The 19408-nt window shown below is 40.6% G+C and overlaps 1 long non-coding RNA gene across 1 annotated transcript in view; it reads left to right on the forward strand.

Annotated features, from left to right (window-relative positions):
• LOC308634779 overlaps positions 1-19408 on the forward strand; it is a 55032-nt gene that overhangs the window by 7183 nt on the left and 28441 nt on the right. The window lies entirely within an intron of this gene.

Genomic DNA, 19408 nt, shown 5'->3' on the forward strand with positions numbered 1-19408 from the left:
GGACATGTAGCCCTAGGAGGCTGCCTCGGGAGTCTAGAGGTTCGTTAAGAGCCCATTTCACAAATAGGCAGACTGACTCTCTGAGAGAAGTGCTTTCCTCTGTGTCACCGCAAGTTGTTGGCACAGGACCTGAAGCCGGACTCCTAGGAAGCTTTTCTGTCTACCCAAGGACAAGATATTAACGCTAATGCTGTCTGACTCCATCTGACCCTGAGAGGGAGATTCAGGCAAGGTGTCTGCCCTCCACAGAAACTCACTGCTTTGGTAAAGAAGTAGCAGCAATATTAAAAGACGCCTTTCAAAAGAAAATAAATTCATGGCTGTCATACAGATAGAAAATGAGCATGTGCCAAAGATTTTATTTAGCTCCTTGTTAAAGAGGGAACAAGTAGATGTTACAAGCAGTCCTAAGAATGGACTTAGATTAGGAAAAGCGGCTTGCAGGTGCAAAAATAATTGAACTGAACTCTTGCACTCCGGGAGGGATGGGAGCCACTACAACCTGTAGCAGACAGAATTACAGATCTGTAGACAAGAATTTTGGGGGGCTGAAGGCACAGCTCAGTGCTGGTATGCTTGCCCAGCATGTGCAAGAACCTGGGTTCAATCCCTGGTAGTGGCCCTCTACTAGTGTTAGGTAGACTGTAGGGAAAGAGGAAAGGGAAATCACATATTCACACATTGTGTCTAACCTTTAAGGAGTTCATGCTCTAGTAATTATTGTGGAACTAATAAACAGCTGCTGAGCTTTGGTTGGTTGACTTCTACTGTTCGCCATCTCCGATCCTTACTGCAATCTCACATGGAGCACGTCATTATTATCCATTATGCAGATCAAGAAATCGAGGTTCAAAGAGGTCAAGAACCTTGCAGATAACTTGCAGATAAGTCACACAACTGGCACAAAGAGGGGTCAGGACTAGAATTTTGTTTGTCTGCCTCTGCACAGCCTGGTTCTTGGATAATAACACACCACATCCTGTTGTCTTTGTGCTAAGCAAACTGGGTGGGTTTCTTCATTTCAAGAGCTGGGTGAGTTTTTCGGTGATCATCTAATCATCCCCTACCTTCCTCCAGTTTAGAACACAGAAACTGAGACAAGCGCAAAAAAAAATAATAGTTTTAGTGAAAATACAAATTAAAGGTACAGCCCTGACATTTCTGAGAGCCCTGAGTACCGGAGGACCCTGCTTGCTGCACGTGGAACACCTTCATTGCCAAGCCCGGGAGAATGACTTTATCCATCAGGAGTCCCCATCCAGTTTATTTGGAGGAGCCTCTGCAGGCCAGGTCTGTCTCTCCGCCTTCTCTGTTCCTTGCAGTGGTAGTGCAATTGTCCCACATAATTACCTAACAATTAATCCTCACATCCTATTTCCTCCTGAACAGCTTCAGGCACAGACATTCTGAGTCCTCAGATCTGTCATTGAGACTAGGATCTAATTTTTTAAAAGCCTACATGGGGATTATGATGCCCAGATGAGCTGGCCTAGAAGGGTGGGTTTATTTTAAGAATGCCAAGAATTTCTCATACTTGGTTGGATATTCCACAGTAGCTTAGCTGGGTGGGAAATTATCAAAGAATACTTAAATCCACAAAGATTCTTTTAGCTCAGAGCCAGGGGTTGGTTGCCTAATATTTTGAAATTAAGATTAGACACACACACACTCATACACACACACACTTTGATTTCTTGATATGTTAGAGCATAAAGTAATGAAGCATACAATGCAAAACTTCAAACTCCTCCCTGTCACTAATTTCCTCTGCCCAATAATTCCAGTTCAGTTTCCGTAGTGTCATGGACTCTCCTATTTTTTTTCTACATATTTCCTTTCTATTATATATGGAGAAAAAAAATATAAACATGTTATCAAATAACAAATATTTTGCTTTTACATTCATGTTTACATCAGTCCTAGCATCAATCTTGGGAAAAAATTTGGAAAAAAATGTATAAAAATGTGTACAAATAAATCTACTTCATTCCACATAGGAGCTACAAAAGATCCCATGGATGAATATACCATTATTTATGCAGACAATACCCTGTTGATGGACACATGTGGTGTTTCTTTTTTTTTCCCCAATATAAAACACGCTTCATGAACATACTTGTGCATATATCTTTTTTAACAGTTTATTTAGGTGCTGGGGATTAAACCCAGAGACATTCCACCATTAAACTATATCCCCAGACTTTTTTAAGTTTTTATTTTGAGACAGGGTCTAACTTTCAGAATCCCTGAACTTCCAATCCCCTTGCCCCAACCTCAGAAATAACTGTGATTACCAGCATGTGCCACCATGCCTGGCCTCCTGTATTTTAATAGCAAATTTATAGGAACAGCACAGAAGATGGATAATATTAAAAACACTAGCATGTAGGACAACTCAGAAAGGCATAGTGAGTGAAATCCACTGATTGATCAAAATTCTACAAACGACATTTAGTGGCTGTCAATAAGAAGTTAACTTAGTTTTTTAAAAATCTAAATGTTGGCATGGTCATGGTAAAAAAAAAAAAGCATTTCTTTATAATCATTGTACAGTTGAATTGCCAGAAATTGTTCTCTAAAACATTTTGATCTGCATTACTGCTTTGCATACTTAACATTTATATAAAAAATTCACACACACATAAAAATGGAAAAGCTACCAATACCTGATTCCTCTCCCCTAGTTTTCTACTTATAATTATCCACTGAGGCACCTTTTGACACCTTGGGGACAGAGGGGATGTTTAACATCAGACCTAAAAATAGTGGTTTGGTTTGTTGTTTTTGAGATGCTGTGGATCAAACCCAGGGCCTCATGCATGGGAGGCTTTCACACAGCTACACATACATCCCGCCCCATAGTAGGTTCTTACATAAGTTCTCAATGTGTCAGAGTGCTATTTGAAGGTCATTTGGCATAACTACTGCACGTTTGGCATGGACAGCACAGATCTTATTTGTGTCTTCTAAAAAGCCAACCAGGGAGTCTTCATTTGCCTCCCACCAAGCGGAATAGCTGCCCTCTAGAAGCACAAATCTGTTTTTAAATCGGAGCATTTTGTCACACCAGACGCTGGAAGAAGAGTTAATAAATCTGAAATTTAGTGGACAAACTAGATGTCAGAGCACCACAACACTGGGCCTGTAACTCTGAGTTTTCTTCGTCTCTACACTAGAGGACACTCGTTACAAGCGATTTTTGTAGCCAAGTGCTTCTTGGGGGTTTTACCACTTGTGGGTTTGGAGGTAGTGGGCTTTGTTGGAGAACTCGTTTTGAGACCGTCTTGCTCCCTTCTACTGGAGTTCAGCGCACTAGAGGTGTTAGAGAGGGAGGGCAGCTGTAAATACCATGTTTCTTTTCTTTATTTCTCTCTCCCTTTCTCCCCCTCTTCCTTCCTTCCTTCTTTTTCTTTCTTTCTTTCTTTTTTTTCCCCCCACCCTGTGCTGGGGATTGAACCCTGGGCCTGCATGTGCTAGGCAAGTGCTCAACCACTGAACCACATTCCCAGTCCCCACTTTCATGTATTCTGGAAAGGCTAGATTCCTGGCAGGGCAATCACAGAATGAGAGAGCTTTTATTTTTTGTCCATAAGGCAAACACTGCCCCCAACTCTCACTAAACCATGCGGTAGGGGTGGGGGGAGGGCACTGTGTTCCCAACTCTGACATCACTGTCTGCGTTGGAATAGTGCTGGAGGAGGTGTCATTTATATAAAATACTTCTGGAGGGGCAGGACCTGAGGTCACAGACCCACTTGTCCAGGGCTGTTCCCCAACACCTGATTTTTTTTTTAAATTTTTTAAATAAAACCATCCTATGCTGCAAAATGATATCTTCTTGTTGGTTTTATTTAGTTGCTGTTATTTAGAAGTGAGATTGGGTTGTGTTTGCCTACTTAAATACTTTCCCCCACTATTTCCCCTCTTCTCTTTATATATCCTGATTATTAACGTAAATGCCTTTTATCTGTGATGGCAATGTTTTCCCCAGACCTCCTTTAAACTATCTTTGTGGTGTCTTTGCTCAGGAAGTTTAGATATTAGGTAACCAAATTTCTCAAGATTTTTGTTTTAATATTTATTTATTTATTTTTAGTTGGACACAATACCTTTTATTTATTAATTTATTTATTTTTATGTGGTTCTGAGGATTGAACCAGGGACTTGCATGTGCTAGGCGAGCACTCTACCGCTGAGCCACAACCTCAGCCCCATCAAGATTTTCCTTTATGACTTCTAGAGTTTACAATTTGCTTATGATTCCACACTTCAAAATTATAAAAATGTTTTCCCTTATTTTCTCCAAGTAGTTTTAAATGTTTTGAAAGGTGTAATCTCTATTCCATTTAAAATTTTTCTGTGGTTGTGAAGAAAGAAAAATATTTCTAACTTAAAAAATTTTCCCCAAATGGACATCTAAATATCCTCCTGCTCTATTGTATAGTCTATCCTTTAGCTGCTAATTTTCTTTCTTTCTTTCCTTCTTTCTTGATGTATTAGGGATTTAACACAGGGGTGATTTTCCACAAAGCCACATCCCCACATCCTCGGACTTTTTTATTTTTTATTTTGAAGGTCTTACTAAGTTGCTTAGAGTCTTGCTAAGTTTCCAGGCTGACCTTGAACTTGTGATCCCCTTGTCTGAGCCTCCCAAGCTAGCCAAGTCATTTAGCTGATAATTTGAAAATAAATTGTTGGCTGACTATTTGTTCCCAAATGGTATTCTGGAATAATTTTTGGCTGTCATGTCTGTCCCATGGTTAAAGAAACAAAAAATCAAAATAGCAGTATCACTTCAATAAATACTTAACTATTAAAATTAAACAGTCATTGCTGACTTACAATAATGATAAACTCTGAGGTATAAATAAAGGGACGTATCTCAAACATGATAATTACTTCTATCTTAATCAAACAGTTCACACATGCAAAGAGGATAAGGAGAGCTGTGTTCCTTTTTTTTTTTTTTTTTTTTTTTAGTTTGGAAGATTGAACCCAGGGCACTTAACCACTGAGCAACATCCCTAGCCTTTTTTAATATTCAGAGACAGGGTCTTGCTAAGTTGTTTAGGACCTCTCTAAATTGCTGAAACTGGCTTTGAACTCTCAGTCCTCTTGCCTCAGCCTCGCCAGCCATGGGATTGCAGACACATGCCTCCTTGCATGGCTGTGTGTTCTTTCTTACACCAGGAATGAGGTAGAGATGCTGTATCCATCGAAGCAGTTAATAATCCAAGGGCAGTTCAATGCAATAAAGCACAAATCAAAAGAGGAGGTATTGTGAAGGAGGTAAAATATTGCTATTAGTAGAAGATTTGATTGCTTACCTAGAAAATCTGGTAGGACCAGAACTACTTGAATGATTCCATAAACTGCCTGAATTTATGACAATTGTGTGTTTATTTCCTCATACTAATAGAAAACAGCCCAATGTATATGGGAAATTTCTGGGCAAAAAGAGAGTAAGGTCCCAGTTTACTAAGTTCAACATTCTCTATAAATGAGCCCTCAAATTCAAAATTGGGAAGACTGGCATCATTGGAAGGAATTAACAGAATATACCCACCAGATGCCAGGCCACAAAGCACACTGGTGGCCAGGAAGCAGGAAGTACCATCATTTATTATTATTCTGTCATTTGCTGGATGCCTTCTCTAATCTCGGTGGTGTCTTGGACTGTACATGCCTTATCTCATTTAATCTTTGCATCAGGTAGGTATCTTCATCCCCATTTTTCAAGTAAAATTTATGAAATATATTTACTCTAAGGTCAGAGAGTAGCAGTTTCCAGGTTGGAAGGCACTTAGGTCTGCCTGCGAAATCCACACTCTTCAGCATTAGGGAGCCTCTTAACTCTCAGGTCCCAGGAAAATCATAGATAATGAGGGAATGTGGAGGATGAATAAGGTGAGAACAAAGCTACTGGGATATTTGGGGGTCTCCGCCATGAGCATCCTGCTGCCAGGAAAGAACACTCTTGGCCTGAGCTAATGAGCCACCCTTGGTGCAGGAGCCTCCAGTCTCTCTTTTCTTTAATGCTCCCTTACCCTGCAGGTTGCATTGAAATCCACTCTGAATGCAAGGTGTGTCTGGGAGGATCGAGGTGGCCCAAGGTACACAGAGACTATTTAGAGGTGTAGGGATTTGCCCCAACGGTGACAGGTTGTACCAGTGCCCGCTGTATGTACTCAGGTTTGCAGCCTACTCTGGGGCTTGCTCTCCTCACTCATGCCCAAAGCAAGGGTCCAAGGGAAACAGGAAGCTGAGGAATGGCCCTCTCTCTGAGCACAGTCATGGGGTGAGAGTCAGCCCAAATGGAAAGCCTCCTGGCTGGGAGTGCCTGAACCACACAAGGCGTCCTTGTCTTTGGCTTTTGGCACCAGGAAGGATTTCCAGATCCACCAGTGAGACCCAGCCAAGAGAGCCCTCAGCGTTGCCCCACAAGGCAGCGTGGGCTTTGCCTAGGAGGCTGCTAGCCCAAGACCACAGCAAGCTATAGCCAGAGAAGAGAACCAGGACATCTGGGGCAGGGTGGGGAAAGGAGGGAGAGAACTTGGAAAGTTGAGATTTAGGAAACTTTTTGGTTGTTTATATTTTGTTTTTAAGCTACCATCTTTTTAGTGTGCATTCCCATCCTCTTGCCAGGTGGGAAAAGATATAAGAGGAGAGGAGGGTCTGCTTGGTACAGGGAGAAGTGAAATGCAGAGTACGGGTCAGATTTAGTATCAATAATTATTGTAACAGTAACAACAGCTCAAATGCCACGATTCATCCATTCTGACTTTGTGTTAAGCTCCTGTGAAGTGGTGTAGAGTGTTTCTCAGTCCATCCCATCAAGGGCTGGGATGTAGCTCAGTGGTATGGCCAGCTCCCCTGGGCTCAACGCCCATTAGTGGGGGGAAGGAAGAGGGTGTGATAAAGGGGATGGCTCCATGATCTCTCTACTGTACAAAATTCCTTTTGTAATAAACATCTCCTGGGAGATACTTTAATTCTATGTAAATATCTGATCACTTTGTTTTTACCTACTAACCCTTTCATTCATTGCTGACTCCCGGCTCATTGTTCATGGACACTGTGTTTCCAAAGGGTGGTTTTTCTAGATGTAGAAGGGCTTAGGCAGTCAGGGCAAGATGGTGAGTGGGGAGGTCGGGAGTGGGGCCAGAACAAAGGAGCAGGGAGAGGGTCTTCTGATGAGGTCAACTTACTCCTTGATGAAAGTGCTCATAAAGGATACAAGCGAGGGACCCAGTCAGACAAACACTTCTGCATTCATGCTCCTAAGTGGGGGATCCAATAGAAAAACTAAAACAGACACATGGTCAGAGAGGGACACCAATCAATAATAGTGAAGAGCATGTGGACAGGAGAGGAGATAAGGAAAGGAGGAAATTCCAGAGATCACAAAAAGAACAAGTCAAAACTCCCCCATTGAGTTCCCAGCTCTGGGGCCCCTTCTTTTCAGAGAAGCCTATCTCTGAAACTCTGTAGCTTTTACAATAAGCCTACTTCTTGCTTGCTATCTCTGTGTTCCGTTCTGAACCCAGCACTCCTCGCCAGTAACACATTCAACAATTCCTTATGTATTTATTCGTTTAGTTTTGTACTGCTTGGGATGGAACCCATGGCTTTGCACATGCCAGGCAAGTCCTCTACCATTGAGCTATACCCCTCAGATTTTTAGATTTTATTTTGAGCAGGGTCTCACTGTGTTGCCCAGGTTGGCCTCAAACTTGTGATCCTCCTGCCTCTGCCTCCTGAGCTGCTGGGATTACAAGTGTGCACCACTGCATCTGGCCTCTGCTTTTGTTTCTTGGGGTTCTGTTTGTGCTCATTGCAACTGGAGTGCCATTGATCCCAGGCCCTCTCAGCAGACACAGCTAGGGCATACAGGTTAGCAGTTCTGAAATTATTTTATAGGTTTCTATGATTGAGCAAATAATAAGCCTGCTATATTTAGTAGGAGCTAGTTTTCTCACTATTGATGAAATGAACTACAAATAAAGAAAGGAAAGGGTAAAAGGAACCTAGTTGTGTTTGATTAGATCAAAGATTCTCAAGGTGAATTCATGTTTTAGACAGATGGAGAAATAAATGTGACTTAGCAATTCTACTCCTCGGTAGAAATTGCATGATTGTGAAAATATTCCAATGGGAATGTTCATAAATGCACTATCATAATAGTCCTAAATGGAGTTACCCAAATTCCAATTGACATCAGATGTGGTAATGAATATTCTACCACTTTATGCAAACTTGTGGCTGAAAATATAATCAGTGAGAGGAATTTTCACAAAAATGCTGTGATTCACTTTTTATGAAATTCAAAAATTGGTAAGATTAATCCAAGCTTGGAGAACTCAGTGTCAAGTTCTTTTGTGGGCTGGGGGAGGGTAGTGATTGTGAGAAAAACCAGGGAGTCCCTGATATTGTTCTGTCCTTTGACCTGGATGCTGGTTACACAAGTGTGTTCATTTCTTTTATTTTTTTTGTATTCAAGATTGAACTCAAGGGGAACCTGGCCACTGAGCCACATCCCCAGTCCTATTTTGTATTTTTTAAGAGACAGGGTCTCACTGAGTTGCTTAGCGCATCGAAGTTGATGAGACTGGCTTTGAACCCAAATTCTCCTGCCTCAGCCTCCCAAACTGTGGGATTAAATTCTAGCAAGCGTGCTCAATTCTGAAAATGTCTTGGTTACTTTAAAGTTTTTGCAAAATCTTCATCTCCTGGTCTAAATCTCATGTTACCTTCATTTCAATTCAGGATACAAAAGCCTCATTGAAAACAATAGAACAATTCTGAACAAGCCCACCCTACTTCTTCTTCCAGTCCAAGTTGCATAAGCATGATGATAATCCTTTCATGACTGTCACCATCTCTAATCCAGGTGAAGGGATTATTGTCACCCCACCTACCTAGGAGCACAGTGTAAGGAAGGGAAGTGACCTGCCCAAGGGTTACCCCCTGCAGAGAAAGAGTAGGAATGCAGAGCAGTTGGGGGTTAATCCAGCTAGCCATCTTTTCTTCTAGAATTCTCCACCTAATTAATGCCTTCTAGGGATTTCCCACCAAGGTTAAGGGAGAGAATTAAACTCTAAAGCCTAAGGTTTGCCTTGTTTGTAATTAACATTTACCCTATGCATTGTTTGAAACCATATATTTTTAAAGGTCAAATCATGACCTTCAAACACATATAAAATGAACACGTGCTAGGGATTTTCATTGAATCAATGAGGAAACTAGGCAGATTATAACTGACTCAAAGGAGAAGTCAAAAACCACAGACTTATATAAAGCAAAAGAAAGTTAAAGAAGCACAGATAACGCTCAAATAAACTTCTTCAAGAGACAGAAAGGGAAGTTAGCTGAACCCGTCTGCTACAGCAGAATATACCTTTGTAGAGATGAGGGTTATTTTGCATTGCTAAAGTTTTTGTGATTTTCAATGGGCTTTCATGTTAAGCCCAGCTATCATTAGTTTTATTCCACACCCTTTGTTTGTTTGTTGGTACTGGGGATTGAACCCAGGGACACTAAACCAACTAATCTACATCCTCAGCCCTTTTATATAGTTTACTTAGAGACAAGATCTCACTAAATTGCTTACAGCCTCTGTAAATTGCTGAGATTGGCTTTGAATTGCTATCCTCCTGCCTTAGTTTCTGGAGCTGCTGGAATTACAAGCATGCACCACCACGCCAAGCCTTTTATTCCACCTTTAGGACTGATTTGAGGAAGGTAAAAATCCAAAACTGTTCAATGTGAACCCTTAATTCAGAGCCTTGGGTGCTTGAGAAATAACATTGTTTTCCTCTTTGAAGGGGACATTTAAGAATAAACCTAGAAAGTGACAGGAACTGTAAAGTTTAGCTCTCTCCTCAGTGAGAAATTTTATTTTATTAAATAATCAAGGGCATAATAAAATCAATGTAAAAGTTAGAAAATTATTCTGGTGAAACAAACCCAGAATCTTTCAACATAGATAAGTTACATAGAAAACAGAAAAGCCCTTTGTATCATAGCTGAAGATGGCAAACAGCAAATCAAGGGAATGAGGCCATCAAAATTACACAAAATATTATAAGATTTCTAAAGTATTTTGTAATGTAAAAAAGTGGATGATACATTTTATTCATTTATTTGGTACTGGGTATTGAGCTCAGGGGCACTTTACCACTGGGCTAAACCCCATTCTTTTTAAAATTTTTTATTTTGAGACAAGGCCTCACTAAAATGCTGAGGCTGGCCTCCAACTTGTGAACTTCTTGCCTCAGCCTCTCCAGTAGCAAGGATTATAGGCATGTACCACCTGGAGTGGTTTTGCCTATGATGCATTTTATAAGCATTGCATGTTATGTGTTATAAATATTATTATATACCATGTTGATTTTGCTTGATAAAATTCATAGTGTGATAAAACAACCTTTCATAAGATTTTTAACATTTGTCATCATATTTAACACATTTCAGACTCTGGTATTATAAACAAAGCAAATAAATTGTTTTATTTAATTAATTTTTTTCCTGCTGGTGATTGAAACCTGGGCCTTGCTCATGCTGGGTAAGTGCTCTCCTACTGAGCCACATTTCTGGCCCCACAACTTGTTTTAAATTCTTCATTATGCTTTTTCATATTCTATAACAAAATGATTCTTTCCTTAGGATTAATTTCTTTTTTGTTTTTTTACAATTTAGTTTTTTGGTACTAGAATTGAACCCAGGGGTGCTTACTACATTCCCTGCAGTTTTTTTAATATTTCATTTAGTGACAGGGCCTCTTCTAGGTTGCTGAAGCTGGCTTTGAATTTGTGATCCACCAGCCTCAGCCTCCAGAGCCACAGGGATTATAGGTGGGCCCCACCACGCCCAGCCCTAGGACTAATTTCAAGGGCTCCTGAGGTTGAAACTAATTTCTGTGGAGTGTATTCATTGCAATTCACTCATTGTTGTTATTTTGAAGTGAATTGTGAGAAAAATCATTCAAAAAATTTCTGTTTCTATTTCTAACATAGTAAACATAACTATCGATAATATATAAAATCTCCTTTATATCCTCAATATGTTTGAAGAGTGTAAAGCATTTCAACAAACAAACCAATATAAATGTTTGCTGACCCTTTATGGACTCCAGGATTAAATCCTCTGTTTTAAGACTTATAAGTGGTGAAGGCCAAGTTCACTAATGAAGGCTAGGTTCTGCAAGGCAACCCTGCCCTCAATCCTGCAATGTCACAAGATGATTGAACTTTGCCAAGTTCTTGGCCACATTCCTTTGATTGTCCCACCCCCTCCAATCCCAAAAGCTTCTTAACTTCCATCTTGGTCTTGCATGAAGAAGCTCCATCTCTGGTTCACAACCTCTGGAGGTTAATGTCCATTTACTGATCTGCTCCATCTAGTTTGGGTGTGTCTTCACACTGGAAGTGGAACCTGGTGGCCAGTTCAGAGGAGCCACCACTCCCACATCAACCATGGAAGAACAGGTTGTGCACCTGCTCAGGGAAGGAGCCTGGCCACACCCACCCAAAGCCCTCAGTGCCACTGCCCAGAACTTGGATGGATGCCCCATGTGAACCCTGCCACATAGTCTTGTGCTCCTGAGCGGGCCTCTCCTATTCCTCCTCTTGAATTAATAACTTATGGTGCCAAATCAGAATTAGCATTGGGGTCTTTTACAATGCCCAGATCTGTTGTGCAGCTTCTGTGTGGCCTCAGAGGATTCTCCTCTGGTCAGTTCTTGCTCAGACTCATGTTAAGTCTTCTCCTCCTGGATGCTATTTAACAGCATTTCAATTGGACCCCTTGCTTGAAGAAGAAATGGGGTAATTTCTGTATAACAAATTAGATGGTAAAATCAATATACATCCATATTTCACAGTGAATATATTGATACCAGGTGGAACTAAATTACTGGCTACCTTAGTAATTTACAACTGGTTGTCTCTGAACAGGTTACCATCATAGGCTTTGGAACTACAGGGATTTAGGTTTGATTCCTGGTTCTATCACTCACTGTTTTGATTGCAAACAAGCTACTAATCCCTCAGGCCCACTGGGAATAATGGCTAGCAGAATCTGTCTCCTAAGGGTCAAGGTGAGGATTAGATGAAAGAATGCAAGCTAGGCTCTTAGCACAATGCCTGGCCCACAGTGAGCATACAGTTGATGTTTCTCCTATTATTATTAATATTAAAACTGTTCTATGGGATTCGTGCAGATGCAAAGGACACCATGGGATGATGTAAAGAAAGCTTCCTCTTCAAAAAAAAAAAAAAAAATCCCTCCTCTGGTCAAATTTTTGCTGCAGGCATGACAGAATCCAGGATAACATTAGTGACACATTGAGCTTTGGAATTTCATAACATATTTATTTTCAGTTTCCTGGGAAATACTCTAATACCCAGGACATAAACCCATAAACTCTGATTGTGCAGATGGCAAAACTTTACAAATGTTATAAATACCCCCATCCTGTGTACATGTGCCAAGTATTATTGCTGCATCTTTAATGGAGAGCAAGAAGAACTCTAGGTCTGCAGGGTGTTTGCAATATTTGAGCATTGCCATGGATACAGTACCAAAGTCAACCACAAGTAATGTAAATGGGCCTCAGCGGGTTAAGGCAGCTAACAGTGACAGAGACTATTCTCTCTTAATGAATCATTCTTGGAAGAAATTTACAAAATATTTGGGAGGTGAGGCATGCTGCTGAATGTTACTTTGGATGCTTCATCCAACACTGCTAACAGGCACTTTGGCAGAACAGCAAGACATGAGGGACCCAGGTCTGCCACCCAATTGGCTGTGGGATGTTGGTGTTTATTTTCCTTAGTTTCTCCCAGTGTAAAACGAGGTGTGTGTGTGTGTGTGTGTGTGTGTGTGTGTGTGTGTGTGTGTGTTGAGGGGAGTGTTTTGCAGTTATTGCCAGGATTCTGATTAGAAGTGGATGGGAAACATGATTTCATCTCATATCCAGTGTGGTTGAATGCAACTCTAGCTAAGTTAACCAAAATAAAGATACTTTTTGGAGACATCCAAGATGAGCTACAATAATTGGTTGGACAAAGATTTTTTTTTTCTGTTTGTCTTGTTCAAAAATTATATAGATTTCAGTTGGTTCTCATACTGTCTTAAAGACAGATTTTCCCCTTTAAGAGAGCAACATGAAATGTAAGTGACTCAGCTCTTGTTGGCAAATTGTCAAGAATTAAATGAAAATCAGATAAGTCAGTTACCAAACTCAGAATCCACAGAGTCCTTTCCAGATGCCAAAGTTTAGTTGCAATTGACCTATTGCAACATGAATGGGTCTTGCGGTTACAAATATATTACAATACTATTCATTTATATTAAAAATACAGTCAGAAAACAACGATGTACATTTTTGCAAGAATACAGGCATAGCAAACACATTGGAATTATTGTCCAGGATTGGGGACAGCAGGGTAATGGGGATAATGGAAATCAAACAAAACAAGAGGGAACAGACACTGAGACTCAAAGAGAGAATATAGTTTACCCAAGGAGAGATAGCTAATAAGTGTTGGGTGATTGAACAGAGCTGTCACTGAATGACCCAGGGCTGTCCCTCCCTCTGCCTCTTGTGCTCATAAAGGCAAACAATAACAACAAAGGATTACAAAGGGATTTGTTCCTTATCAACTCTGAGGGGTGTAATATTGTTATTTTTTCCTTGTGAATAAAGTACCTTTAAGATTCATGCAAATCTAGTCTTCCTTCTTCAGGACTTTCACTTAGATCAGACCTCTTCTTGATTGGGTAATTTCATTTCTCAATAGCAGGAAAGGGAAGGTAAATAAATTCATCTCTGGTGTTCTGAGGTCTCGGTTCATGGAGACTGTAGAGGGCTCTAGAAAGTAGAAAGTTCTTGAACATGGGGCTCTTGGTGGGATTAGTCACTCTCTGAGGATGAGCAACTGAAACGCCATGTTGGATGTTTTGTGAAAGCGCCTCTGCTCATTTTTTTCTGGGGAATCTACTTCATGGTGGGCATCTATTCCAGGAACTCACACACAAGATAAAGGCAAATTCAGAATGTTCGTGTGTATTTGGTTTCATTTGAAAATTACACAGGGATAAACCTGATGGCAATTATGTTTTTTATGTGAGGGTAAATAAAAATAAGGTTTTTTAAAAAATTTTTATAAAAAAATAGAAGGAGAAGAAGAAGACTTCTCCATTTTACCTTTTTACACAGTTTTTCTTTTTGGACCTTGTCAATGTCTTATATGTTAAGGATATAAGATAAAATTAAAAAGCATGGGGGAAAGAACCTCTCAAACTGAATGCCAATTAGCAAGTAAACCTGAACACCAACAGCATATTCACAAGGAGATAAAAGGTAACTTCTCTGCTACAAGGATAAAAAGACTTGCAAAGGTGATTCCTTGTTGGTGGTGACACTGGTTGAGAAGGTGTGATTCTGCAGTGGGGGTGTATGTGCCAGAGGACTGAGGGAGGGAGGCCATTGGAGCTGGGATTCTCACAGTGGGAGCAGGAAGTAGAGGAGGAAGAAGAGCCCTGGGGTATCAAACTGGAGTCAGAAGGCATCAGTATCAGTCCATGATTTAAAAAAAAAAAAAAGAAAAACAGAAAAGAGTAAAATATTTTTCTTAGCTCTGTCCCCTGAACAGTTTAGCTAAGCAATGATACCTTGAGCTTCAGGGACACAACAGATCTAGGTTACTAAACACCTTTTACTAATAAAAGAAAGTCAGACTGCTCAGAGAATATTGAGGGACGTTTTGCAACATAACTTGAACAAACTCTTTAAAAACACCAGTCATAGAAAGTCTGTAATCCCAGCAACTCAGGAGACTGAGGCAGAAGGATCCTTAATTTGAGGCCAGCCTCAGCAATTTATCAGGATCTTACATCAAAAATTTAAAAAAGGAGGGTGTTGGGGGATGTGACTCAGTTGTAAAGCCTCCCTGGGTTTAATCACCAGTAAAACGCGCGCGTGTGTACAAACACACACACACACACACACACACACACACACACACACACACACATCATTACAGGCAAAACCAAAAACAAAAATGGTAGTGGAACCCAACAACTAACTGCTATGTGTGATCCTGGGTTGGGTCCTGGATCCCCTTAACCCTCATCCTCAAATACCAAGAGGCTGTAAAGACATCTGCACCATGAAGAAAATTTGAACCTGAACTTCATATAAGATAATATGAACTCTCCCCTCCCCACCCTCTTGCTGGTCCTATCTCTCACATCATTGCTTGGATTTTTTCCCTCTTATTATTTGAGGTCTTCTTCCAAACATGTTTTCAATGTGGGTCTTGTCTGGCTCTTTATAAGCCCTTTCAAATAAGGTCAGTTTTTAGAAATATTTATTCAAATATTTCCTCTACTCTTATTTTTTTCTTTCTTTCTATCTGCTATTAGTATTTATGCTTGTTCTTCATGTTATGAAGTGTTTATTTTTCTTTTCTTTTTTTTTTTTTAAAAAAACAGGGAATGAACCTAGGGGCGCTTAACCACTAGCCACATACCCAGCCCATTTTATTTTATTTTGAGACAGGGTTTTGTTAAGTTGCTTAGAGCCTCACTAAATCCCTGAGGCTGGCTTTGAACTCATGATTCTCCTTCCTCAGCCTCCTGAGCTTCTGGGATCACATGTGTGCATCACTGTGCCCAGCCCAACTATTTCTTTTTTGTACTTGATATCTTTTAGTCCTACTGTGGGACTTCTACAATCTTATATTCACAATTTATTTTTCAACTATATCCATCATATTTCATTTGTTTTGTTTCCATTTATTATATTATTTCAACTGTTTTATATGCCAGATATTTTCACATTTTTTTAAACAATTTTTGTTCTTTTACATAATTTTCTCTTATTGCCTACCTAAAGAACACTTTTAGATTCTGGATCCTTCTGTTCCAACACATCTGTTTTGGAGGATATCTGTTCCTCCGTGTAGACTTCTTTTCCTCACTTTCCAATGAATTGGGTTGAGAGCTCACCTTCCCTTGGGGCATCAAACTAGGTCATCCATAGTACGCAGTGGAAGACGGCCACAGCCAGGCCCTCATCTCTGCTCTTCTTACAAGTGTAGTTAGTCCCCTGATGAGGAAGATCTGATTTTTACAAGTTTCTCTTTGTACCATCTGCTCTCTCCTCAGGATAAACTGCCCAGTAAAGCATTTTTTTTTTCTTGTAGATGGAGACAATATATTTATTTTTATGTGGTGCTGAGGATTGAACCCCGAGCCTCATTCGAGCTAGGCAAGCACTCTAATGCTGAGCCACATCCCCAACCTGAAGCTTTTTTTCTTATGAATTAACTGAAGGCTCAAGTGAGCTGGGAATGCACAAAGCCATCTTCCAGAGCACCCTGTTACCAAAGAAGGTCACACCTGGAAGGGTGCTTGCCAGGAACCTTGATCACAACAAAACCCAGAAACTTTGATCATCGATGTCCTCTTTGGAAATCGATTCTGGATAGCTCTCACAGACCCGTGTGTAGGAAGACAGACGCATACTCAGCCTGCGCACCAGGAGAGGCCACCTTCTAAAGCTCAGGACAACTGAGGTACCCACCCATCTGGGACCCATATACCTTCCCTCGAAAAATCATATAAAGATTCTCCCTTAGGGCAAAGGTTAAGATGGTCATTTAAAAAGTGACAGTTGCCGTTTTCCAACACATGGCTTGCTATCACACTGCTTCCTGATGCAGTGACTCAATGGGGGTAGGGGGTGAGGGCAGCAAACCCAGCCTAGAACGGTTTTGAGGTAGGAGAGAAGAAATAAAAACAGGTGGGAAGGAGACAGAGAAGGAAAGTAGGACTGTGACTTTAAGCCTAACAACTCCTCCAGTGCCCTCTCCATCACGCCCTGGCCAATGTTTCCTCTAGGCCTAAATTTTTAAGAGGTTCAGTATACTTTAGAACACTGTAAGTCCAGTTAATTTGTGCTTATATACCTTGTTAGCTTACAGAATATATTTTTAGATTGATTAAAGGAAGAACAATTGAGAGATTGCTACAGAGCCACAACATGAGCACAGTCCAAGTGCTGTCTAGAAACTAGATAATGTCACCATGAAAATTATTTAGAACTAGACCACTGTGGATCACTGTGCTCCGTAATCAAAAGAATAAGCTTATCAAGTTCCCACCAGCCTATGTACTTCTCACACTCACCATTTACAAAGTGGCCTTTAAAAGAAAAAACCTGAATCCCAGGAGCTCTGGAGGCTAAGGCAGAAGGGTTGGGAGTTCATAGCCAGCCTCAGCAATTTGGCAAGTTCCTAAGTAACTTAGCAAGATCCTGTCACTAAATAAAATATAAAAGAGGGCTGGGATGTGGCTAAGAAGTGCCCCTGGGTTCAATTCCTGCTACCAAAAAAAAAAAAAAAAAAAAAAAAAAGAAGGCTGAGACCCCAACAGTGAACACTCTTGAGGCCTGCACTCCTCTCCCTTTGAGTGTGCATCCTGCTCTAGTGCTTGCTATCCTGGCTAAATCTCAGCTTGAGCCACGGTAGATGTGTCCTGACATTCTTCTCTGAAATTTCGAGAATCTACTGGGACTGAGTTAAAGTCCCCTTTTTCCTTTTGGGGGACCTCCATGAACCTATCTGGTGACATTTCCAGTCCTAGTGATTATTTATAGAGTGAGAATCCAAGGACTACACAATTCTTAATCCCTGTTTAAGGCCAATCCACTAGCCCTTTCTTTGGCTAGGGTTTCACTTCTAAATTTAGGAAGAAATAACAATCTAATCCACTAGCCTGGTGATTTGGTTGGGAGTGTGGTGGAGCAAATGACCTGTTATGAACTATTTCCCACACTGCCCACCCTCCCCCCATTGCTGACATTGATGGGCCCTGGTGCTATTGTGCTGAAAGGGTCCCTGCTGGTGACTGTCTTAAGGCAACTTGAAGGTATGAGAGCAGAGTGTGCCAAGTTCTCCAACCTTGTTTCACAAGCTGTCCAGACTATAGCTATTAATTAGCTAGCTCTCCACCCCCATAGACTGCAGTCCACTTTGGTCTAGACAGTGGGGAGAGTTCTCAATCCCTCCACTCCTTAGTTTTAGGAATCCTGGCTTCTGTGTGCTTCTGTTGTCTCCTTCAGGGCTAACTGTTGGGGAGGGAGTCCATCTCCTGGCCAGTCAGTCATCTTGGCAAGAATTCTCTGCGTCTTCAACTACAAGATGGGGATGACATGACCGGAAGGAGTTGTGGATTTGAATATTTTACATCAACGTCTAGAATCAAGTAAATAATTGAAAGGTACTGGATTCCTTCTATTTTCAAAAGACCTCAATCCCCAAATTTCAATCAACTAATCCAATCAGGCATTTTAAGGCCTTGAACAATGTTCTTTTCATTTGCCTCCAAATACTGTATATAGTGAGTGCTGAGCTTACAATGAAGCTTTTATTATTGATAAAAAGATGTTGGCTGGGCTGGGGATATAGCTCAGTTGGCAGAGTACTTGCCTCATATGCACAAGGCCCTGGGGTTCAATCCCCAGCATCACTCTCACACACACACAAACACACACACACACAAACACACCCAAACACACACACACCAACCCATGTTGGCACATACAGAAATTAATCTCATCCTCAGGGAACCATGATAGAATCATCTGACTTCTAGTTCTAGATTTTTTTTTTTCCTGGCTACTCAAAGTGCTGTACATCATAGAGAGCCTGCTAGACCTGTAGAATCTCCTCTATACTCTACACTTGACGCCATCAGTCTTAACATCATCACTAATGTCTCTTCTCTCCACTAAGAATTTCATTTGCTGTGCAGAAGCTTTTTACTTTGATGAAATAACCTAATCATGCCTGGCCTAATCGAGCATGATTGCTGGATTCAATCACTTCTACTTAATCAAGCTTAAATTACAACCTGCATTTTTACAAGATCCTACTTGATCCATCTGAAGAATCAAGTTTGAGAAGCACTGGATGCATCATGGGGAATTGTAGACCTTTCAGAGCAACTCTACTCCTGTTGCCTGCGTTGTATTTTTTTTTTCCCCCAGTACTGGGGATTGAATCCAGGGCACTGCACATGCTAGGCAAGCCCTGTAACTCTGAGCTATGTTCCCAGTCCCTTGCCAGCATTATAATCAGTTTATCTAAATGACTTTAAATTTGCCATTCTGTTTTCATCCTAAGGATGTGGAATTATTCTTGTTCTTTTTAAATGATAAAAAATTGGGCACACGTATGATGTGTAGCATAATGTTTTGACATATGTGTACATTGTGAAATAACTATATCAGGCTCAATAAAATCACTTTATATAGAAATTTTTGTTGTTGTGAAAACACTTAAAAATCTATTCTTTTAGCAATTTTCACATACCTATATATTGTTAAATAACTATATTC

Source organism: Spermophilus citellus, assembly GCF_964194105.1.
Source record: "Spermophilus citellus genome assembly, chromosome: 15".
Taxonomy (NCBI): Eukaryota; Metazoa; Chordata; class Mammalia; order Rodentia; family Sciuridae; genus Spermophilus; species Spermophilus citellus.